The following is a 22,442-nucleotide window of genomic DNA, read 5'->3' as shown; positions in this document are numbered from 1 at the left end:
AATGAACGGCCACCATTTTCAAAAATGTGTTTAATATCCATATTATGATTATTTTTCAATTTAACTTCATTCTCTTTATTGTACGCTAATGTGCTGTAGACAGTATAATATACACTGCATAATGAATACGTTCGCATGGATAACTCAGTTCTAGAATAAAAACACTCATTGTTAATACTGTACTGTATTTTGATTAAACAAAAACCTAATTAAAATTATCAAACTCAAAATTACGATATCTTCTAGTTTACGTAAATGGATGAACTACTTTTCTTCCCTCCTATACCTAGTAAAGTGATTTGTTTGTATTTTACGCCAGAATAATCGAACCTCAATCGTGGAAGGGGATAGCAAACGGTGTTTCCGGCTCTGAACCATTAATCCAAAGGTATAGCCAGGTTAATATTAAAAATGTTAGTAAAAATAAAATGATGTCCCTATAGAAAAGTTGTTTTGACAGTTCAGTAGTGCATATGTTAGATATTGTGCATTCATTTTAAGAGCGGTATTCATCTGTTCGTTAGAGTTCTGACTTTATTGTGCAACGTTCGTTTAACGTTTTGTGCATTTGACAGTCCATATTTTCAAAATAAACTTCACATTATCGTTCCGGGTTCTTCGATATGTACTTTCAAATGTTAGGTTAATATTCTGCCGGATTGTTTCAAGGTACCTAGCTGCAGGCTCGATTCTAACCCGAGGAACAGGTTCGACTGCCCGCTTGTTGCTTTATGAGACCACAGAGATCGTGTAACGATGATACAGGATACTTGTATGTTTTCCACGAAAATGTGGTCAGTGTAACAGTTTTCGCATGAATTGAGAAGCAGCTCTGTCAAGCAGGAAACTTGGCTAAGAATAAACTTTGAAAGCGCATTTATTCTCTCGACATTTTGTTGTTTCTTCTTCCTTTTGTAAGTTACAATGACAAGTTTAAATTTATAAAACCATAATCATTTCCTTATCCAGAGATGTGTAGGAAGTACTTTCCTGAATCTTTTTTTTATATTTCTTTTCAGGGAACTGAATTTCCTAACACAAACACATAATATATACATAGAAGCTGTAGATTGTCGCTGAACATGAGAAAATATATCCCCAGGCGATGGGACTCTCTTATAGCAGGACAATTCACTCTCCTCAGCTCAGACTGATCACGAGTGTGGACAGGTCTCAATACTGATTTTTTAATTGTGAAAAAATGCAGTGAGTTCGTAAGGAAAAATGAAATATGAGGCTTTGAGAAGTCAAACCAATGGACCATTTAAAAAGGGAAACAACTCAAAATTGAAAGTATTGAGATAACTGCATTTAAAGTTACATGTTGCTGTGAAAAGTCCAAGGATTATTGAAATTACTCCAAATTGTGTTAATGATGTTTTTTATATACTACAGTGCGTTCGTAGCTCGGCCGGACCGTTCCGCGGCCTTGGACTGTGTGAAGATTGGCGCGCCTGCCGCCAGAGTAGCGCTGTAGCTACCGCTGACGCGCCAGACAGGTCCGGCCGAGCTACGAACGCATTGTATGATTTCCAATTAGAATGATGTTAATTGGATGTTTCACTGCAATATGAAACTTGAAAATGCAGTTACTGTATCAAAATTTTGCATTTTGAGTTGTTTTCCTTTTCAACTGGCCCGTCGACTATCTCCATCTTCATCAATTGGAGTTATTTGATTAGAATGCATTCTGTTCACATTCGGTAGTGATTCATCGCTTGTCGATACATTAAACAGGATTTCCATTCTTTGTGGACATAAATTATTCGCTTCATTGTAGTTTGCCTGCCTATCAAAATGTTGAAAATAAAGTCGACAGGAGAAATTATTAATCTCATCGAAATAGTGTAGTCCACACCTGTGGAGTAACGGTCAGCGCGTCTGGCTGCGAAACTAGGTGGCCCGGGTTCGAATCCCGGTCGGGGCAAGTTACCTGGTTGAGGTTTTTTTTAGAGTTTTCCCTCAACCCAATACGAGCAAATGGTGGGTAACTTTCGGTGCTGGACTCCGGACTCATTTCACCGGCATTATCACCTTCATTTCATTCAAACGCTAAATAACCTAGATGTTGATACAGCGTCGTAAAATAACCCAATAAAATTAAAATTAAAAAAAATCGAAATAGTGATCAGGAAATTTTGTGAAATCTCAAGCGTTGAATTATCAAAATACTGTGACCAAATACGCTTGGAAAACTGTCAGTGAAATGTTCGGCTATTGTTTTTATTATTATTATTATTATTATTATTATTATTATTATTATTATTATTATTATTATTATTATTATTATTATTATTTTCATTATTATTATTATTATTATTATTTTCATTATTATTATTATTATTATTATTATTATTATTATTATTATTATTATTTTCATCATTATTATTATTATTTTCATCATTATTATTATTATTATTATTATTATTATTAATTATTATTATTATATAATTAGTCAAACATCTTTTACAAAAATATCAAATATCATCTATATGTTAACACATAAATTTTTGTTTTAATGTACAAATCGAATAATTATTTTATTCGTTTCATTTCCCTTTATCTTTTATGTTTGTTAATTCCGGATCCCAGTGGTCAACCTCACTTGAGGACGGATGATTTTAAATAAATCTTAGTAAATCTTGTTAGTAGTTATTTAGTTATTCGTTATTTATTTATTTATTTATTTAGCTCAGTTGGTAGAGCAGCTGGCTACGGACTGGAAGGTCCGGGGTTCGATCCCAGGTGGTACCAGGATTTTCTCTCGTTGCCAAACTTTCATTATGGCCGCGAGGTTCACTCAGCCTCCTATAAAATTGAGTACCTGGTCTTTCCCGGGGGTAAAAGGCGGTCAGAGCGTGGTGCCGACCACACCACCTCATTCTAGTGCTGAAGTCATGCAAAGCATGGGGCTCTACCTCCATACCCCCCAAGTGCCTTCATGGCATGTTAAGGGGATACCTTTACCTTTATTTATTTATTTATTTATTTATAGTTTATCAATGTCTATATATAATTTAATTTAATTTATAATTGTAATTGTATTCTTAATATTGTAGTTGTAATCCCCTGGTATAGGGGAAGAGAAGGCCTGATGGCCTTATCTCTACCAGGTTAAATAAATAAATAAATAATTAAATTAAATTAAATTAAATTAAATTAAATATATTATTTGTTCTTTATTTAAGAGTCTGAAGTAAAAGGAATATTGACTAATTATTGACATCTTTCCGGAGGAAAAGACAGAAATCGTCGAAGAAGGCAGAATAGGAACTGGTGAATTAAATTAAACGAATCAACATGGTTCACGTGCTGGATAAATTCACTCCAAGAAAAATAATTGATACAGTTCTTGAAATCGGCTGTTTCAACACTTGAAATAAATACATCAAACCTGTGTACGAATTTCCTGCTGCCAGAAAAATAAGAATGATTGCTAGTCCTTCATGAACAGGCACTGGTTCTTGAAATTTTGCGTATTTTGTCTGGAAGATGATATTTAACCTAATAGTTTTTCTTGGACAAAGAATGTACATAGAGCTACATAAGGGAACACCTGAATATCTTTAACCTAAATAAAAAAATTGGGGAACAAAAAACAACAGCGGTATGATCATATCAAAAGAATTAATTGGGAATTTTTGCCAAAATGTTGTAAATCAGAATGAAGAAGAAAACCAGGAAGACGAAGGTAAAGTTGGGAAAATATCTTCTGACCATAACAGGTCATAAGAACTAAGCCTTGAAATTGATGACGATTTTTTAAATTTTTTTAAAAATCTTAATGGTTTAAAAGTAATTTACAAGAAGACACAACAGATCGTCACTTTCAATGGCACCTTCTTTTGAAGTTTTATGAAAAGGGATATATCCGGACTTCCGCTTTAAAAATCCCCTAACTTGAAGAAAAGAAACAACGCTAAAATTCTTCGGAACAACTGCTAGTGAGAAAGACAGTTTTTACAATGTTATAAATCGTAAGTAACTTGTTTTGAAAGACAAATGGTACGCTGTGAAGAGGTCAGACAGTTGGGCTACTGTACAGAGCTGTATTTCATTTTGGTTAAAGTCATGACAGCTTTGGGTCTCGTCCTTGGGTGGCAACAGAAATGCCTCCTGAATGAAAAGTTTTCGGCGGCGTCTTTGGCAAGAAATGGACTGTCAACAATTACTTAAAAGCTCCCGTGCCCTTCGAAATAACCTGTCGTCTTGTGGATGATGACTTTACGACTTCATTTTATCCTGTTTTGTTCATTTGACAGGTGGGGGTCGCAGTCATGGTGTTAGGAAACACTTCGCACGCTTGTCTCTACCCGATATTGTTACCGCCCTTCAAATTCTTTACCTATTCGCTACGCTGATTATACTGAAACAGCTTGTCCTGTATTCCACGGACATTGCTGACTTACATAGTCCTAGGCCTATATGAGCTCTATGTCTTGGCTCAGTAACCCACAGTGGTGTCGTCGGTATTTGATGAGTTCTTATTCATTTTTAACTCCGATGCAAATGTCAAGAACATGACTCTTCGCCCTTTCTGTAGTTAAATAGACATACTATATAGAACGCAAACTTACCATCCCTCGAACTTGAGTAACAGCCACCGCCTTGCCTGCCGGTCTAAAGTTGCGCTTGGCGCGGGTTCGATCCCTGCTTGGGCTGATTACCTGGTTGGGTTATTTCCGAGGTTTTCCCCAACCGTAAGGTGAATGCCAGGTAATCTATGGCGAATTATCGACCTCATCTCGCCAAATACCATCTTGCTATCACCAATCTCATAGATTTTTTTTGTTTTATTGGGTTATTTTACAACGCTGTATCAACATCTAGGTTATTTAGCGTCTGAATGAATTGAAGGTGATAATGCCTGTGAAATGAGTCCGAGGTCCAGCACCGAAAGTTACCCAGCATTTGCTCGTATTGGGTTGAGGGAAAACCCCGGAAAAAACCTCAGTCAGGTAACTTGCCCCGACCGGGATTCGAACCCGGGCCACCTGGTTTCCCCGCTGTTCTGCAGTTGGTTCCCAAACAAAATATCAACAACGTGAGTTGGTTCCCCATGTTCAAATATCAACAACGTGAGTTGGTTCCCCATGTTCAAATATCCAAGGCTGTGATTTTGTAGCGGGCTGTGTGGGACATGGATGTTAATCGATCACGTAGCAGAGTAGTTATACTGGGGACAGAACATCTAGAAACTTGGAGACGGTTACTTTTACTGTCCGACCACCCCCTCCTCCCGCACTAGCAGGTACGGTACCATTCAGCTGCAAAACATTTTCTGAACAGACGATATTGTATTGTGAGAGCGCAGCTGGATCAGTGAAAGTAGATGGTTAACGTTTTCAGTTTGTAGTGCAACGAACAATTCTGCTGTGTGTGGGTTCTTCTGTAGTGACGTCACTGAAGCCTCTGGTTGTTCTGTCCCCGGTGTATTATTGTTAATGTCTTCGTACGACCTCAGCACTAATAAAAACGAACAGTTTTTGTTTATAAATGATTCCGAAAGAAATATTACTTCTTTTTCCTGTAAATCGAATTTAGAAGCTTTGAAGGGAATGACCACTATTTTCGTTAATGGCACATTCAAGGCATGTCCTAAATTATTCAAACAACTTTTTACAGTGCTTGGTGTGACAGATAATCATTACGTACCTTTAGTGTTCTTCTTGCTACAAGATCAACATGAGACGTCATATACTTACGCCTTCAATTCAATTAAACAATATGTAAATCCAGTTGTTGTTTATGCCGACTTCGAAAAAGCAATCCAAAATGGAATTTCAAACGTATTCCCTAATGCCAAACTGAAAGGTTGTAGATTCCATCTTGTACAATCTTGGTGGAGGAAAATTCAATCCTTAGGTTTGAGTAGATATGCATTCCTGCGACACGTTTGTTTCAAATTTTTACCAGTACAGAAATAAAATTGTGAAGTTATTCGACGCAGCGTGTCCGCCAAGCAAAAAACATTTTTAACCTACCTACTACTGTAGACAGTAGTTGACAGTCCTAAGTCTTTATAAAATGGGAAGGGAAATGTTTTCTGTCTTGATATAGCGCAGGAACCAATTGCAGTACACAGGAGAAATCAACCTGGAACCAACTCGAGTATAGCTCTGGGACGAACTGGGAACTAATTCACAGATTTGGGAACCAATTCCAGTACAGCCGGTTTCCCGGCCAGACGCGCTGACCGTTATTCCACAAGTGTGGACCCAATCTCATAGACGCTAAATAACCTAGTAGTTGATACAGTATCGTTAAATAACCAACTTAAAAAAAAAAGAATTTGTGTACGATTTCCGGTTTTTTTTTTCATATTACAAAAAGTGATTTAGAAGGTCATACTTTGCTGTAACATTTAGTAAACTTAAAAACATACATACAGAAATACATTACATAACTAACATAGAACGCATCTTTTCTCTTATAAATTCACAGTGGACTAAGAATAGGAACAGATTCACTTAGTTACTTACGGCTTTTAGAGAACCCGGAGGTTCATTTCCGTCCTCGAATAAGCCCGTCATCGGTCTCTATTCTGAGCGAGAATAATCCAGTCCCTAGCATCATATCCCATCTCTCTTAAATTCACTTTAATATTATCCTCCCATCTACGTGTCGACAACCCCAAAGTCTCCTCCCCCTCTGCCAAATAGCACTCTAAACGGATTTTTATACTCATCGATGCGTGCTACATGCCCTGCTCAACTGAAACATCTGGATTTTTAATGGATTATTTTACGACACTTTATCAACATCTTAGGTTATTTAGCGTCTGTTCCTAGTTACTGTATGTTAGATGAGTAGGCCTAAATTATATTTTTTACTATTGCTCCAAGGTATTTCAATTTTTCCATCCCTTCAAAGGATAAATTCCCAATTTTAACATTTCCATTTCGTACGATGTTCTGGTCATGACACATAATCATATACCGTCATTTCCCATAACTATGGTCCTGAACACAAGTATGGTCCACGATACAACCATTCAAATAACATTGTAGAAGTAACATAGACCGTTCGTAGATAGCTGCAGTGACTTGACTTCAAACTACAGTAGAGCAAAAATACAGATAAACGACGTACTACGTTATGGAGTACAACATTCGAATGGTTGTATCGTGGACCATAGTTATGGGAAATGACGGTACTTTGTCTTTTTGGGATTTACTTCCAAGTCTATCTCGTTACTTGCATCAAATAAAATTCCCGTGTTTTCCCTAATAGTTCATGGATTTTCTCCTAACATATTCACATCATCCACATAGGCCCAAACAAGGAGCTGATGTAACCCGTTCAATTCCAAACCCTCCCTGTTTTCCTGGACTTCCCTAATGGCATATTCTAGAGCAAAGTTAAAAAGTAAAGGTGATAGTGCATCACCTTGCTTTTGCCGCAGTGAACTGGAAAAGCGCCAGACAGAAACTGGCCTATAGGCCTACGAACTCTGCTGTATGTTTCACAGGAACAGATTTAACATTGAATATATGAAGGGTGCAATATACAGTTTCAAAGATTTCAACTGTATGAGTTTCTATAAATAATTTGTTGGGAAACCAAGAACTGTCAGGGGAGATACAAGAAGCAACCAATAAGTTTCCGTTCTATCCTGAATGTCGGTAACACACAGGACATAGGAAATGGAGGAGTCATCTATAGGCCTAACCGGGGAAACGCCTGTAATCTATACTAAACTAGTGGCTTGTGCAGCAAATGCTGCGAACTCAGTTCATTAGACGTTCAAATAAAAATTTTCAGACTTATAGCATTTTGGATGAAGAATACCAGATATTTTGAAAGTTATTTGCTTCCGTAATAATGAAACATACTCCCTCTGAATGTTTTTTATGCTAAATACTTTTTCTTGAACCTATCCACCTTCAGTTTTTGAGTTTCAGCGCGAAAACGCAAATAACAATGTCAGGACGATCAGTGGGTTTTTCATGTGGGAGTAAAGCAATAGCTATTTCAGGTCATTGTGGATTGTAGGTGAAAGTTAAAAAAGTCAGGTTTGCTGTGCTTTCGAACAACAGACGTAGCTATTGCATTTAGAGTTTGAAATGTAGAAGGTAAAATCATTTTATCCTGCTGTTGAAATGATCGGGGACTATATAATTTTGTAAGCTTCTTATTTTATCAGTAAATAATAACGTATGGTCTTTCCTTAGGAACTGTAATTTTTGCGCTCTCTCGAGCCAATACTGAAGAGAATGACGCATATAAATATCTACACCACACTGCCATTAAGTATATGAAAAAGACTCAACCCCACTTGATTAATAACTATAAAAATATTTGATTTTTAATAGCAATATTTTCTTACGTAAGCTTTGTAGTTATATATACTATACAGTTCGCCATAATAATACATTGGTCATTTATTTTTATTTATTTTATTTAAATTTAAATATACAGAATAAAGAATATAATTACAAAACAAACAAGAGAAATAGAAATAAAATAATGCAAGCAATATAAAAAGAAGATACAGTAGTATTAACAAAATTTGAGACCGAATGAGCAGCGCTCGTGCTCGGTCGAAGTTCAGATATAATATTAAAATAAATAATAATAATAATAATAATAATAATAATAATAATAATAGTAATAAATAAGTAAAATAAAATAGAAACTGAAATATAATTACAGCGGCAATGGAATTATATAATATAATATTAACACTAGAGAAGAATAATATCGCACGTAAAAAGTAGGACTAATATATATTTCAAAATTATAGAATACAAATATAATATAGGTTGATTAATTCATACACATAGGCTATAAATTTATTTAATCAAATTGAAGATATTAACACGTTTCTAATTGTCTTGTTATATGTTAGTGGGTTACATGTTAGAAGTTCTGGGTGTAATTTAGTTAAAGCATTGTACAACCGAGGGCCAAAATTAATGCTATGCTTTAGACCAGCAGATGTGAGACATTTAGGTTCTACTAATGTTGAATTAATATTTCGTCTTGTGTCATAATTGTGTGTCTGTAATACAAACTTATTACGATTTTTATGATAACATTTTAACAGCGTATACTTATAAATTTGTTCAATATTAAATACATTAAATTCAGAATAAATTAATTTTGTTGGATAATCGAAACGTTTCTTCAAACAAATTTTAATTATTCGTTTTTGTAGTAAATTTAACGGACTAAGATTAATTTTTGTACTTCCACCCCAAACAATTATACCATATTGAAGGATAGACTGAATAATGGCCAAATAAACATTTCGTAGAACTCTAATAGGTAAGTAGCATCGAAGATTAACGAATTTATAAATTGTTTTACGAAGCCTCTTACAAAGATAAGTAATGTGATGAGGCCATTTTAAATTCTGATCAATAGTGATACCCAGATATTTGACATACGTGGTTTCTCTAAAAGGTGGACATTTACAACTTTTGGGATCTAAACAATTTTCACTGTGTATTATTAGTCTATATTTATCGCTAAATTTTAAATTTTGAACACTGGCAGCTGTTAACGAAAAAGGAACTAAAGTTGATTTAGATATATTTAAAGAAAGGAAGTTAGAATTAAGCCATTTTTTAACAATTTTAGCACCTATATTAGCATTTCTATATGCTTCCTGCCAAGAAAAACCACTGAAAATAACTACTGTATCATCTGCATATGAATATATAGATCCATTAAATTTTTCTAAATTTATATTTAGCAGATCATTAACATATATTAGAAATAAAATAGGTCCCAAAATTGTTCCTTGCGGTACACCTATATCAATATAATTGTATTCACTAAATTGATCTTCAATTTTGGTCATTTGCCTTCTGTTACTAAAATATGATTGGAATAATTTTAAAACTATACCTCTAACTCCAATAGTATGTAGTTTGTCCAAAAGTAAATTATGATTGATAGTGTCAAAAGCTTTCCGTAGATCCAAGAAAATACCCAAACATTTGTTTCCGATATCTAGTTCATTGATAATTTTTCCAGTAACATTAATAAGAGCATCATCAGTAGAAATATTATTGCGGAAACCAAACTGATTTTTAGAGAGGATTTTATGTTTTTCTAAATAATTTATTAATCTATTCTTTAAACATTTTTCAAGCAATTTGGAAAATGTTGGAAGTAAAGATATAGGTCTATAGTTATTTAAATTATTTTTATCTCCAGATTTGTATATTGGAATTACTATGGCACATTTCAAAACATCTGGGAATATACCTTGCACAAAACATAAGTTAAAAATATGAACCATGGGGTTTAATATATATTTGATAATAATTTTGAAAGTATTATTCTTAATTCCATCTATACCAGGAGCAACATTATTTTTTAATTTCTTAACCAAAATAATAATTTCATCTTCAGTTACAGGGAAAAGAAACATGGAGGAAGCTAAATGTTCATCTTACATCTTGTTAACTACCGGTACTGTGATACCGACATATGATTGTCGTAAGGTTGTGTCCTCTTTTCTTTAGATAGACCTATGGTAACTCTATAAGCCTACGCTATTCTTTTATTTCATAAGCTGATGAAAGATTGCACTTCGCTGTTCAGTTCTGTTATTATGCCAAATTCCTGTGACGCACTGGAACACTTTCTTGTCCCCCTATTGCCGAATATTGCGCCATCGTTCACTGCTCTCTTAAAGACATTGACCGTTGGCAGTCACCAGAGAGCGAGGGCCGAATGACAGACCCCTGAGTCATAAAGTCTTGGACCAGGTCCCGTTAACGTAACATGTCAGAACGCAAGGACGTGTAGAAGCTTCTGGAGGCGGCGAATGGAGGGCACCGAGAGTAAAACTGAAATCGCACATTTCTATGTCCGTCCAAAGTAGGCTTCCATTACGACCGTCTAGGACACAAACTTTAATCTATCCCAGTGCAGCTTTGATTTAGAAACAAAATCCGCTCCCGATATATTCAGCAGATGCGTTTCATAACTGTCCTATTCTAAATTAATCTCCTGAAGTTAAGTTTCTCGGACTAATAATAGACTAACACTTACGTTGGGATAAACAGGTTCTTTTTCTCTGCAATAGCCTACATTAAAAAATTATTCACTATTTTGCTATCTATAGACCTATTTTACAAGTGATTTACCTCGCATTAGTAGGCCTACATGCTGTATTACAATACGGCAGCGTTACTCAAACTATGGTCCGCGGACCACCTGTGGTCCTCGAGGTCTGCCCTTGTGGTCCTTCAAAAAAAGATAGAAGAAAAAATAAAATTCAAATGAATTGCATATCACACTATAGCTTAAAATCTCAGAGTTTGGAAATGACACATGGCAATCGAATTTCACTTTTTCTTTCAGTACTGACATTTTATGAAATTTATTACCCTACCCATCTATCGACTTCCCACTCTAATCTCAGCAACAAAAGAGGGATTTAAAGCATTATACACGTGGTGTTTCTCGCCATTTTTTCCCTGCACATCTGGCGCCGCGCCTGTAACCCAGCCAGAGACAACCCGAATTCCTAACAGGGGACCAAAGTACCGAACCTTAATTCAATTTTGAAATATAAGTATACTGGTATCAAAATACACTACGAAAATGATAAATTTGCTTTCGAAGGGAACATGAGTGAGATGGTCCGCGGAATTGTTCAGATTTTAAAAAGTGGTCCCCACTTGAAAAAAGTTTGAGAAACGCTGCAATACGGTATTATAGGATGGGGTAGTGCTTTTAGAACTTCCCTCATGCCAATAGCAATGCTACAGAAAAAAAATAATAAAAATGTCTTAATAAGTCTCTTGATTATCCCTCAGAACTGTTGTATTCTGAATTTGAAGTATTTAATATCTATCAAATTTATAACAATATCTTATTGAATTTCGTACTTAAAAACCGAAATATATTTAATTTGTATTCACATAAATGCAAAACTAAAAAGTCAGACAACATATGCTTGACAGAACCTAAATGTAGTTTACCACAACTGTAGCTTATAATCACAGTATTAACTTCGGTCCAAGGCTCTATAACAATTTAACAGCTAAATTACCAAACATTCAATTTGCTAATGCTTCTTATTTAAAAAATATAAAACCAAATAAAAATTAGGTCTATTGGTTAGGAAGACAATATAAATTTTCAGTTATTGTAATGTCTGTTTTTCTTTTCTCTTTTTACTCTTTTTTGTTAATTAATTAAATACTTGTTTTAAAATTTTGTGGAATGTCTCTGATCACGTGTATGTACTCTTTCGGGGGGTGCTAAAGTGATTTTTATATAGAAAACAATAGGCCTATGGAGACTATCTTTATTCTAACAATAAAAATGATGATCATTATTATTATTGTTATTGTTATTGTTATTATTATTATTATTATTATTATTATGACGATGGGTATTTCAATATTTGCATATTACTTCTTATTAATTTATTAATTATTCCATTCATTTATTAATTCCTCTATTCATTCATTTCATTTTTCCATCAATTCATTTATTAATTATTCCATTAATTTATTAATTCTTCTATTCATTCATTCATTCATTCATTCATTATTCCTTTAATTATTAATTCTTCTAATCATTCATCCTTTCATTCTTCAGTTAATTAATTAATTCTTCCACTTATTCATTTATTAATTGAGGGGATTAGAACAAAAAATAGGTAAGTGACATAAACCTAGTTTTGAGGAAATTACAGTTAAAGTTCTACATGCAATGAAATATTATACACTGGTTTGGTGAAATGATGCCCATATAGCAGCACTGCACAGTGTGATCACTTACCTGATTTTATCCCAAAGAAACATCCTTTTGGGCTATCGCAACACGCACTTACCTCATTTTTTTAAATAATGTTACTTACCTGCTTTTTGTTCTGAGCCCCTCAATTATTTCATTAATTTATTAATTCTTCTATTCATTTATCCATTCATTCTTCCCTTAATTCACTTGTTAATTATTCCATTAATTTATTAATTCTATTCATTCAAACTTTCATTCTTCTGTTCATTCATTTATTAATTATTCCATTAATTTAGTAATTATTCCATTATACTTCTATTCATTCACCCATTAATTCTTTCATTCATTTATTAATTATTCCATTAATTTATTAATTATTCCATTAATTTATTAATTCTTCTAATCATTCATCCTTTAATTCTTCCATTAATTAATTAATTTTTCCATTTATTTATTCTTTCAATTATTCATTTATTTTTTCCTTTTATTAATAAAATTATTCCTTTCATTTATTAATAATTCGGTTAAATAATTAATTAATTAATTAATTAATTAATTCATTCATTCATTTATTGGGTATACTCAGTCCATTCTCCCATTTATCCAGTCATTTAGTCTATTAATATTAACAATTACTTTAAACTTATTAATTAATCCATTCAGTCAGTCTATTCGACTCACTGTTTTATTATTTATTTGTTCGTTAAATCTACTCTCAATTAATTCAGTCAGTTATTCATTCGTCTAACCCATCCGTCTGTCATTCAGTCATTCATAAATGATTTCTATTCGTTCCATTCATTCGTTCTATTGCTCTATTCATTCATGCAATCCCTTCAATAACATTCTCAATTTATATCATCTCAGCTGAATTTAAAGAGATAGCTAAAGGTAGTCTCCTTTCCCACATGCTGTTTCGAGCCGAAGTTTATGTTTTGCAAATGGTTTCTGTAATTAATATCCGAATGAGTATTAGTTCACCTTCCTGGGCAACAGACTACTACTGTGTTGATCATCAGCACCTGACCTTGCTCTCAGCTTGGGCGTCTTAATGGACGCTAATTGGGTTACTCATTGAAAGTGGTGCTGCATCATCACACCAGAGTTTGTGGAATCAGTTGAACTGCGCCCAACTCTTCACACAACGGGACCGTGTGCTGGAATGTAGTGCTGCGTCGTTATTTACTGCCATCCGGCCCGCCGCCGCGCCGGACCGTTGGGACAGGTGAGGTGCGTGCGACAGTGGTGCAAGTGCACCGTGAGTAGGAAGTGTTAATTCTGACAGCTTGCATCACAAGGGTCTTGAATCACTGATATCTCAAGCGTGTGCTATTTTCAAAGTGGTAATGCTTTCAGGTGTTTATGATAAATGTTTTTTTTTTCTGTCTCGAGGACACATCCTTGTCTGATGATTTTTGTGTTCGTTTTATATGCTCTAATTCAGTGGTACCCAAATAGCAGCAGACCCCCTTTTTTAAAATAACTCTGCCATGGACTCCGTACACTTGAATTGTTGTTGACTGTATGCTAGTTACCTTTGCTAAACAGTTTAGTTGGTGAAAATGTGGGATAAACTTTAATTATTATTAAAATCAGACCTCAAAGCAATGCAAACCAATCTTGTGAAATTGAGATAAATTTAATTTTACTGACTTTTACACAAATACTTACATTGCGTATAGGCCTATAGTCATGTAAAAGTCTATTGAGATGTTAGGGAAAGAAATAGGAGGGAAGTATGGTGAGGGTGATAAGCTAGATATGCGAAAGTTAGGAAAGTGAGTAAGAAAAGGCAAACAACGACGTCTGAATTTAGTGACAGTGTAATAGTGAAACTTAGACTCTCACTTTGAGAGAGGAACAGAGATTAAGGGTGTTTGAGAATAAGTTTCTTAGAAAAATATTTGGGGCTAAGAGGGATGAATTTACAGGAGAATGGAGAAAGTTACACAACACAGAACTGCAGATATTGTATACTTCACCTGACATAATTAGGAACATAAAATCCAGACGTTTGAGATGGGCAGGTCATGTAGCATGTATGGGCGAATCCAGAAATGCATATAGAGTGTTAGTTGGGAGGCCGGAGGGAAAAAGACCTTTGGGGAGGCCGAGACGTAGGTGGGAAGATAATATTAAAATGGATTTGAGGGAGGTGGGATATGATGGTAGAAACTGGATTAATCTTGCTCAGGATAGGGACCAATGGCGGGCTTATGTGAGGGCGGCAATGAACCTCTGGGTTCCTTAAAAGCCAGTAAGTAAGTAATAGTGGAAGAATCGGACCTAATGACGTTACTATTTTTCAAAGGTGAAGACGCGATTAGTGGAAAGTTTTGGTAGTAATCAAGGAGTAATCGATAAAAATAACTAGTGGAAAATGATTCAAGTAAGGAGTCGGTAAGCAGGAAATGTGAATAAGTTAAGTTAAGGAGGAAGGCATAGATTTTTGTTAAATAAGACGAGGATAGAAGAAGTGAGTGGGGTGTGAAATAAGTGGTTATAGAAATCAATGAAAAGAGAATTAAAATTGGAATAGTAGGATGAATGGTCTAGTGAAAAGTAGATAGATTTAAATTATTAGGTTATAAATGAAGGGAGATCCTATGATTGAGGTTCTGGCTGATATGTGCATCTATTACACTGGACAACAAATTTAAACATTCTTTCTGTCTTTTAGATGAAACTATGTAATATTAACTAAATGAGAGGTGCTGAGTTTATTTTTGAAAACCAAACTTTTCTAACACATACCATTATTATGGTACACGCACTTCACTTGTTTATACAAATTTGTTACACTAGCACATAAAGCAACCTTTGTTTGGCCAAAATTCACAAATTGAAATGTCTTTTTTGATCTTTTACGTTTGTAAACAGTCTCTGCAATTTCTCTGATGAGTGACCAGCAATATTCAGCCAGCAAACTTGCATTCCACCTTCCACTAAAGCACTTTTGGAAGGTAGATAGGGCTCTTTCTTGATGAAATTTCTCCCCGTGTTCATCGCTTACTGCACCAGGTTTTTTTTTTGAAAGAAGTTTGGGTGGCTGTCAAGAAAGTGTACTTTCAGTGACATGTTGCATCCCATAAGGTGAAAGTAGTGCACTAACATTAAATAACTTTTTATTTTGGTTCTGTTGACCTTTGGTTCTGTTGATATCGACTTGCTTCTTGCAAAGATGAAAACTTTGCACCTATCAGACAATACCTTGAGCTGGATGGACTCCTACCTACGGGATCGCCAACAGTGTGTTTCACTTGATAATCAATTCTCCCAATGGCGATACACAAAGGCGGGAGTGCCGCAGGGCTCCGTATTAGGACCACTACTTTTCTCTATCTACATTAATGACGTATCAAAGAACTTACAGTATTGCCGATATCACCTCTATGCCGACGACCTACAACTTTACATACATTCCAGACCCAATACGATCAATGAATCGATTGACAAGTTAAATTGTGACCTAGCCACTGTCTCCACTTGGGCGGCCAATTTCGGACTCGCACTTAACCCAAGTAAGACTCAAGCCATAATTATTGGACATAAGCGTGTAGTTAACTCCCTTAATAACAGTAATCTTTCAGTTGTTACCCTTAACAACACGCTAATCCCTTATTCATCTGTCGTAAAAAATCTTGGCTTCTTTTTTGATAATAATCTAAGTTGGAATTTTCAAGTTAAAGAAACGATAAAGAAAATCTGTTCCTCCTTTCACTCTTTGAGTCGCTTGAGAAACTTCTTGCCCCAGCAACTAAAACTTACCCTAGTACAAACCCTAGTAATGCCGCACTTCGATTATTGTGACGTTTTGTTAAGTGATCTAAGTTCTGAACTGTCAGTCAAGTTACAGCGAGCTCAGAATATGTGCATCAGATACGTGTGCAACATTCGACGATATGATCACATATCACCGTCCTTCGCAAGTCTCTCGTGGTTCCGACTTAAAGAACGCAGAACTTTACACTCTTTGTCTTTACTCTTTCGAATTCTGCACACCTCAACACCAAATTACCTTTCGTCTCGTTTCTCTTATCTATACTCTAACCACGACGTAAATACCAGATCACTTATCTGTGGCACGCTAAATATACCTCTTCATAGAACATCTTGTTATTCCTCATCTTTTACAATATCCACCTCGCGTCAATGGAATTCCTTGTCACAAAGTATTAGGGGCTGCAAGACAACAAACACCTTTAAGAACAGCTTAAAAGATAACCTTATTAGCATTTCACTCCAATCATACTGATTTAAAATATTACTGACTACACTGTTGCTTTTTTTCTTTAGACATCATCCTGATTGTGCTGCATTTTCAAAATTGTCTCATAATAATCTCTTTCTATTATCTAATATAATTTGAAATATATTAACATTCTATGTATTTTAGTTTAATTCTGCTACCCAGTTTATTTCAGTGTTTAATTAATAGTTCATAGTATTTTGTTGTTTAATTCGTAAATAACTCTTGTATACATGTAACTCTCATCTAAATCAAATTGTTGAATTCTTTGTAAGTTCATGCATATGTATATACACTTTTTGCTGGTTGTGTGGAAGAGAAGGCCTTACGGCCTTAACTCTGCCAGCTAAAATAAATCATTATTATTATTATTATTATTATTATTATTATAACAGTACGTGCTCGACAAAAACTAACTGCAGATTTGTTTTTGCGACCACAAAATACATCGAATACATATACTGTATTTTTATAAAACGGACAAATTTCATGTTGCATAGTGTTGTCAGGCAGTACATCTCACTTGACAATATGTGTTAGAGGAAGAACAATTGTTTGTATGGATCTGAAGTCAGACTAGTGTACAGTACGATTATTTAGTCCTGACAGTCGCCGACAATGTGCGCCTGGGTCAGGCGAGTCCATTACGTTACGCCAAAGGGTGTTCGGGTTAGTCAGTCGCTTGCATTCAGAGCGATCGGATGTCACGCGTGCGGTAGAGCGGTGTGTTTCCAGTACAGTTAAGGTGTACTGTATTTCTTTACTGACCGTTCGCTCCTATCTCTACTCCGGAGCTCTCCCCACTTCTCCTATTACTTCTCCTCTTTCGCGTTGCCGAGTTGTTAGGGCTAAATAATCGGTCTGTAATATGTAGCTAGTTGGCGATGTAGGCAATGGAGGGAGAAAGAATTGGCCACATCCCACTATATCTTAGCCTAGTTGCCTCATAAGTGGTGTCTTCTTGGTATCATTTGTGAGATTGAAACCTGTCTTCGGACAGTTGACTAAACAACAACACATGAAGGGAGGTAAAGATAGACAGATAGATGGCATTAAGAAAGAGAGTAATTTAGGATTAGTTCCTAAATAGAGAATAAGGAACAAAAAAGATAAGTATAGTTTAAATTAAGGAACTTAATAGGGAACTGAAGAAGTAATTGTCAGGAGAATACTGTAAGTCCATGTAAACAGAGCAAATGATAATGGTGGCACCGTGTACAAAAATGCGAGGTCCAGCATTACATGTAAAGATTTGTTTGACAAGTATATCACACCATACCATTATATCATGTATAGGTCTATAGCCATGGTCAGCATTTCTTGACTCGCGAGTCAACACCTTAATACACAAGCAGGATAGAGAGGCAAGTCATGATCTCCCTCCCCTCCTACCTTACCCTTTGTTGTGTATTGCAGGTTGCATTTTATACGACGTAATCTTTGCCGACCATTGGTCCATAGTTGTAATGTCTATACCTGGTAAGGTTTATCTTGTCTCAGTAGCAATAAAACCAAGTCCATTCAAATGAGGGTGGAGATTATAGGAGGGTTGTAAATTTTCAGGATTCCTTTCAAAATCTTGTTATTGTACAGGCTGCCGGAACTCAGTTTCTTGAAAGACAAGCTCAGTGACGGAACTACACAGTACGAAGAGAGATATTTTGTTATTTTATTTTGTGCTACAGAATGTATCAACTAGTCCCTTCCGCCACTGAATAGATAGATGGCACCGCTCCACTCCCCCATCGCCACAACAACACAGACGAAGTAAGACATATCTCCTTTCTATCTCCTTTCACAGTGAGACAAGATACATCACACAGCCTTTAGTAGGCCTACTGTTTCTCTGTTTATGGCAATTTACATCTAAAAGTGGTACCTTCGTTCATGCGTAACGTATGTGTGTGTGACATTGAATGTTAATCATATAATAAAGGTGTTCCTCACTGAAGGTAGTGACTACCTGGATGAGCCTGGTGATACCTGGCAACTTTAAGAAATTTTGCAACATTCGCAATGAGAAGTGTAGACCTATATAATGTAATATAGGCTAATTCTTTGCTTCCAATAATTTCTGCCTAACTCGACACTAAATAACCTAGTAGTTAATAAAACGTCGTTAAATAACCTAGGAAATAAAAATACTATTATTATTATTATTATTATCATTATTATTACTGTTATTATTATTATTACTGTTATTATTATTATTATTATTATTATTATTATTATTATTATTATTATTATTATTATTATTATTATACACTTATACACGTTACGAAAACAGTGAATGTGTGATTCCGATTACTGTACAGCAATATTGCTTATCTCGATTTGTGTAACTTTGAGTGTTTTCCTTTTCTGTCGGAAATGTGTTCATTTGTTTCTTCATTACAATCTCTCATCGTCTCCAGAAGTCATTTAGTCACGCTCTGCATTAAATACGTAGCTATACCAAACAATTTAAAGATTGTATGAAGATAGAGTGGAATAAGTGAAGTTAGACCTACATGATTCCATATAAATGTCCGTAAATGTGAGCTTTGCTTTTTCATTGCGTGAAATGCACAGGATAATATTTATATTTCCTTGCACCTGTTTGTATAAGATCTAGAGCAATAAAGAGTCCTGTTTTAACTTAATGTGGTGTAGACATTACAACCAAGATCCATTAGCATGTTAGTACGAGAAAGAGCGAGTTTTTTCCAGCTCTGAGTGATGCAAGAGTGGCATAGAATCAAATCCTTAGAAAAGTCATAGGCCTACTCCTACAAGGTACAGTCGTTTCGTTCGTAATATAAATACTTGAGTCACAAGAAAAGAGAAATCTGTTCTTAGTGTATAAAGTACAAAACAATTTAGTACATCTTAATTTGCAATAGATTAACATTATATGGCAAATCTTACTTTTCATATAGGCCTAGTAATCACTATTTCATCGTATTCATAGGCTCTACAAAGGTTTCTTCTATAAATATGAGTGTTGATGAGATATATATTTGACAGGAACACTGACAGTGATACCAGCGAATAGAATGGACACTGAGCGAATTTTCTTACTCTGTTTTTATGTGCGCATGCGCTCCGTTAGCGTGTAAGTTCACTTTCAAACGTTAGAGGTCATTGTCGAGCACCCGTTAATGGTGGAAGAATAATACCTATTCGCTAGCAAGTCTGCTAACAAATATTTCAGATGTCAATTGCTGGCGTGACATCAGCGCCAACTCTAGGGAAAAAGGTAAAACCTCGCGCCATTGTAGGTACAGCTGGTTTTGAAGGTCATTGAAATAAGTCACTGCTACATCAAAAGCACCGACGCGACGCGACGCGCAGTGTCCATACTTAAAAATTCCTACACTGGTGATACCGTACCGCAATCTAGTAAATGTGGAATTCGTATTTTGTAGCCTTTAATTATTACAAACGCAAAATAAGAACAAGACTCCTAACTGCACTATACAGAACTGAAGAAGAGCTTGAAATGGGAATGAAGACTAGATCTAAGCAGAAATCTAAGAAACAATTAAGGAATACATTGTTTTGGGATGAAATACCAGATTTTCTCTGTAGATGTAGATCTAGGTATTACCGCTGATCACATATCTATCAGATTGGCCATTACTATGTTATGAAATGGCAATATAAACCATCGGAGTCTCCACCGTCGAAAAGACAGTTCTGGTAACGCAATGCAGTCGCTAGATGGCAGCATAGTCAGATTGATAAAAAGTGGTTGTCTTGAAAGTTCATTAGGTTTATCAACCTGATACATGTGATCAGGGATATTACAAAATAGAGTGTATACAAATGATTCATCGGGTTTTGACATCGTATATCTTCAAATGTAAAATGTCCACCCGTTTGTACTAATAGCCAATCGAAAGAGCACATTTTCAAGTTGTGTACACATCATTACCGATGTTCTATGTACCCTCCTTGTGTTACCGACACACATCTATGCGGTGGTCCAGTTCGACCCATACACGTTGGAGCATGTCATTGTCGATGTTCCTCAGCGCAGCAGTGATGCGATCCCGGAGTTCAGCCAATTTGTCGACTTAGGTGGCATGTAAACATTCTCCTTCACGTACCCCCAAAGGAAAAAAATCACAAACTGTGAGGTCAGGAGACCGTGGGGGCCACCTGAGTGCCAAATAATCCTGAGCAGAATCTTCCACACAGTTGCGTGCGGAATGTCCAGTTCGCGACTTGCTCGACGTGTTGATTTTTGTGGACTACGAGCGAGTGCCTCTCGGATTCTCTCCACCTTTTTAGCTGAAACACCTGGTCGTTCTGAGCTTTTTCCTTTACACAAGCATCGTTTGTCTTTCAACTGTCGATACCACCGCAGAATGCTTTGGTGGGTTGGTGGGTCTCCTCTGTACTGTCTTCGGAACGCACGCTGCACAGTGCTGATGGATTGAGTAATCTGATATTCCAAAACACAAAATGCTTTCTGTTGATCAGTCACCATTTTACCAACCGCCACTATTGACTCACTGAAGAGTCAGAATGAAATCTGTAATGAGAGATACCAAATTTAAGAATATGCTCTTTCTATTGGCTATGAGTACAAATGGGTGGACATTATAAATTTTAAGCTGTACGATGTCAAAATGAATCATTTGTATACATTCTGTATATTGGAAGAAAACATTTGTTTATTCATGTATTGGTATTTATTTTTCAGGGAGACGATTGTTTCAACCAATTATAAGACTTCTATCTACCATTGTCGGTAAGTGATATTGATCTCTTAAAAGTCCTATACAAAGATACAATATTATTATGTATTTAGTGTTGTAATGATAAGAATTAGTGCTGCTTCAATGATTCGATTAGCGTGGTATAAGATTACCTCGAATCTGCAAAAAGAGAATGCTGATTCCTTCAAGCGACAGTAGGTCATACATGACGATATGGAGCGATAATTAATTACATATGAATAATTTATACGTATATCTCGCGAGCAGGTCAGTAATTTCATCTCCATCGTCTCTATGCGTTTTTCTTCTCATTTTGTCAGTGTCCACGTTTTAGCACCGTACAGCGTAGCAGCGCCATAGTCCTGCAAAATTTTAAAACTGTCCGTTTCATTATACTCTACTTAGCAACATTTTATTGGTTATGAATACTATTAATAATATGCGTAATAGTAATAATCCGGTTGCCAGCAGTTGCATTTGAGTTCCAAGCACCAAGCACCGTTGTTCTTCCACAGGTTCTCGTCCAAATGCCTAGCTTAGAGACGGAAAGGATCGCTGTAGACGGGCTAAATGAGAGGGGGATTTAGGAGGAGAAACATTAAAAGGTACGCGAAAACGCGTGCTTACAAATCCAGGGCTGAGAAAAACTGAATGTGTGAGCTCCAAACCTGTTGGACACTTGTCTCACCTCGAGTTTCGCTGAAGGAACTATAGAAAATTTTTGAAGGGGAAACTACCAAAATGGTCGTAAAGGTCTCATAAAGGGGTAAGGGGGA

The 22,442-nt window shown here is 35.7% G+C and overlaps 1 protein-coding gene across 1 annotated transcript in view; it reads left to right on the top strand.

Annotated features, from left to right (window-relative positions):
• nvd (cholesterol 7-desaturase nvd) overlaps positions 1–22,442 on the top strand; it is a 363,650-nt gene that overhangs the window by 122,408 nt on the left and 218,800 nt on the right. Inside the window, exon 2 of the mRNA XM_069816745.1 lies at positions 21,651–21,698. The gene's annotated coding sequence lies outside the window, so the exon portion shown is untranslated. The remainder of the gene's footprint in view (positions 1–21,650; positions 21,699–22,442) is intronic.

Source organism: Periplaneta americana, chromosome 2 (assembly GCF_040183065.1).
Source record: "Periplaneta americana isolate PAMFEO1 chromosome 2, P.americana_PAMFEO1_priV1, whole genome shotgun sequence".
NCBI lineage: Eukaryota > Metazoa > Arthropoda > Insecta > Blattodea > Blattidae > Periplaneta > Periplaneta americana.
The sequence above is the reverse complement of the archived record's forward strand: the minus strand, read 5'-3'. Positions and strand labels throughout refer to the sequence as shown.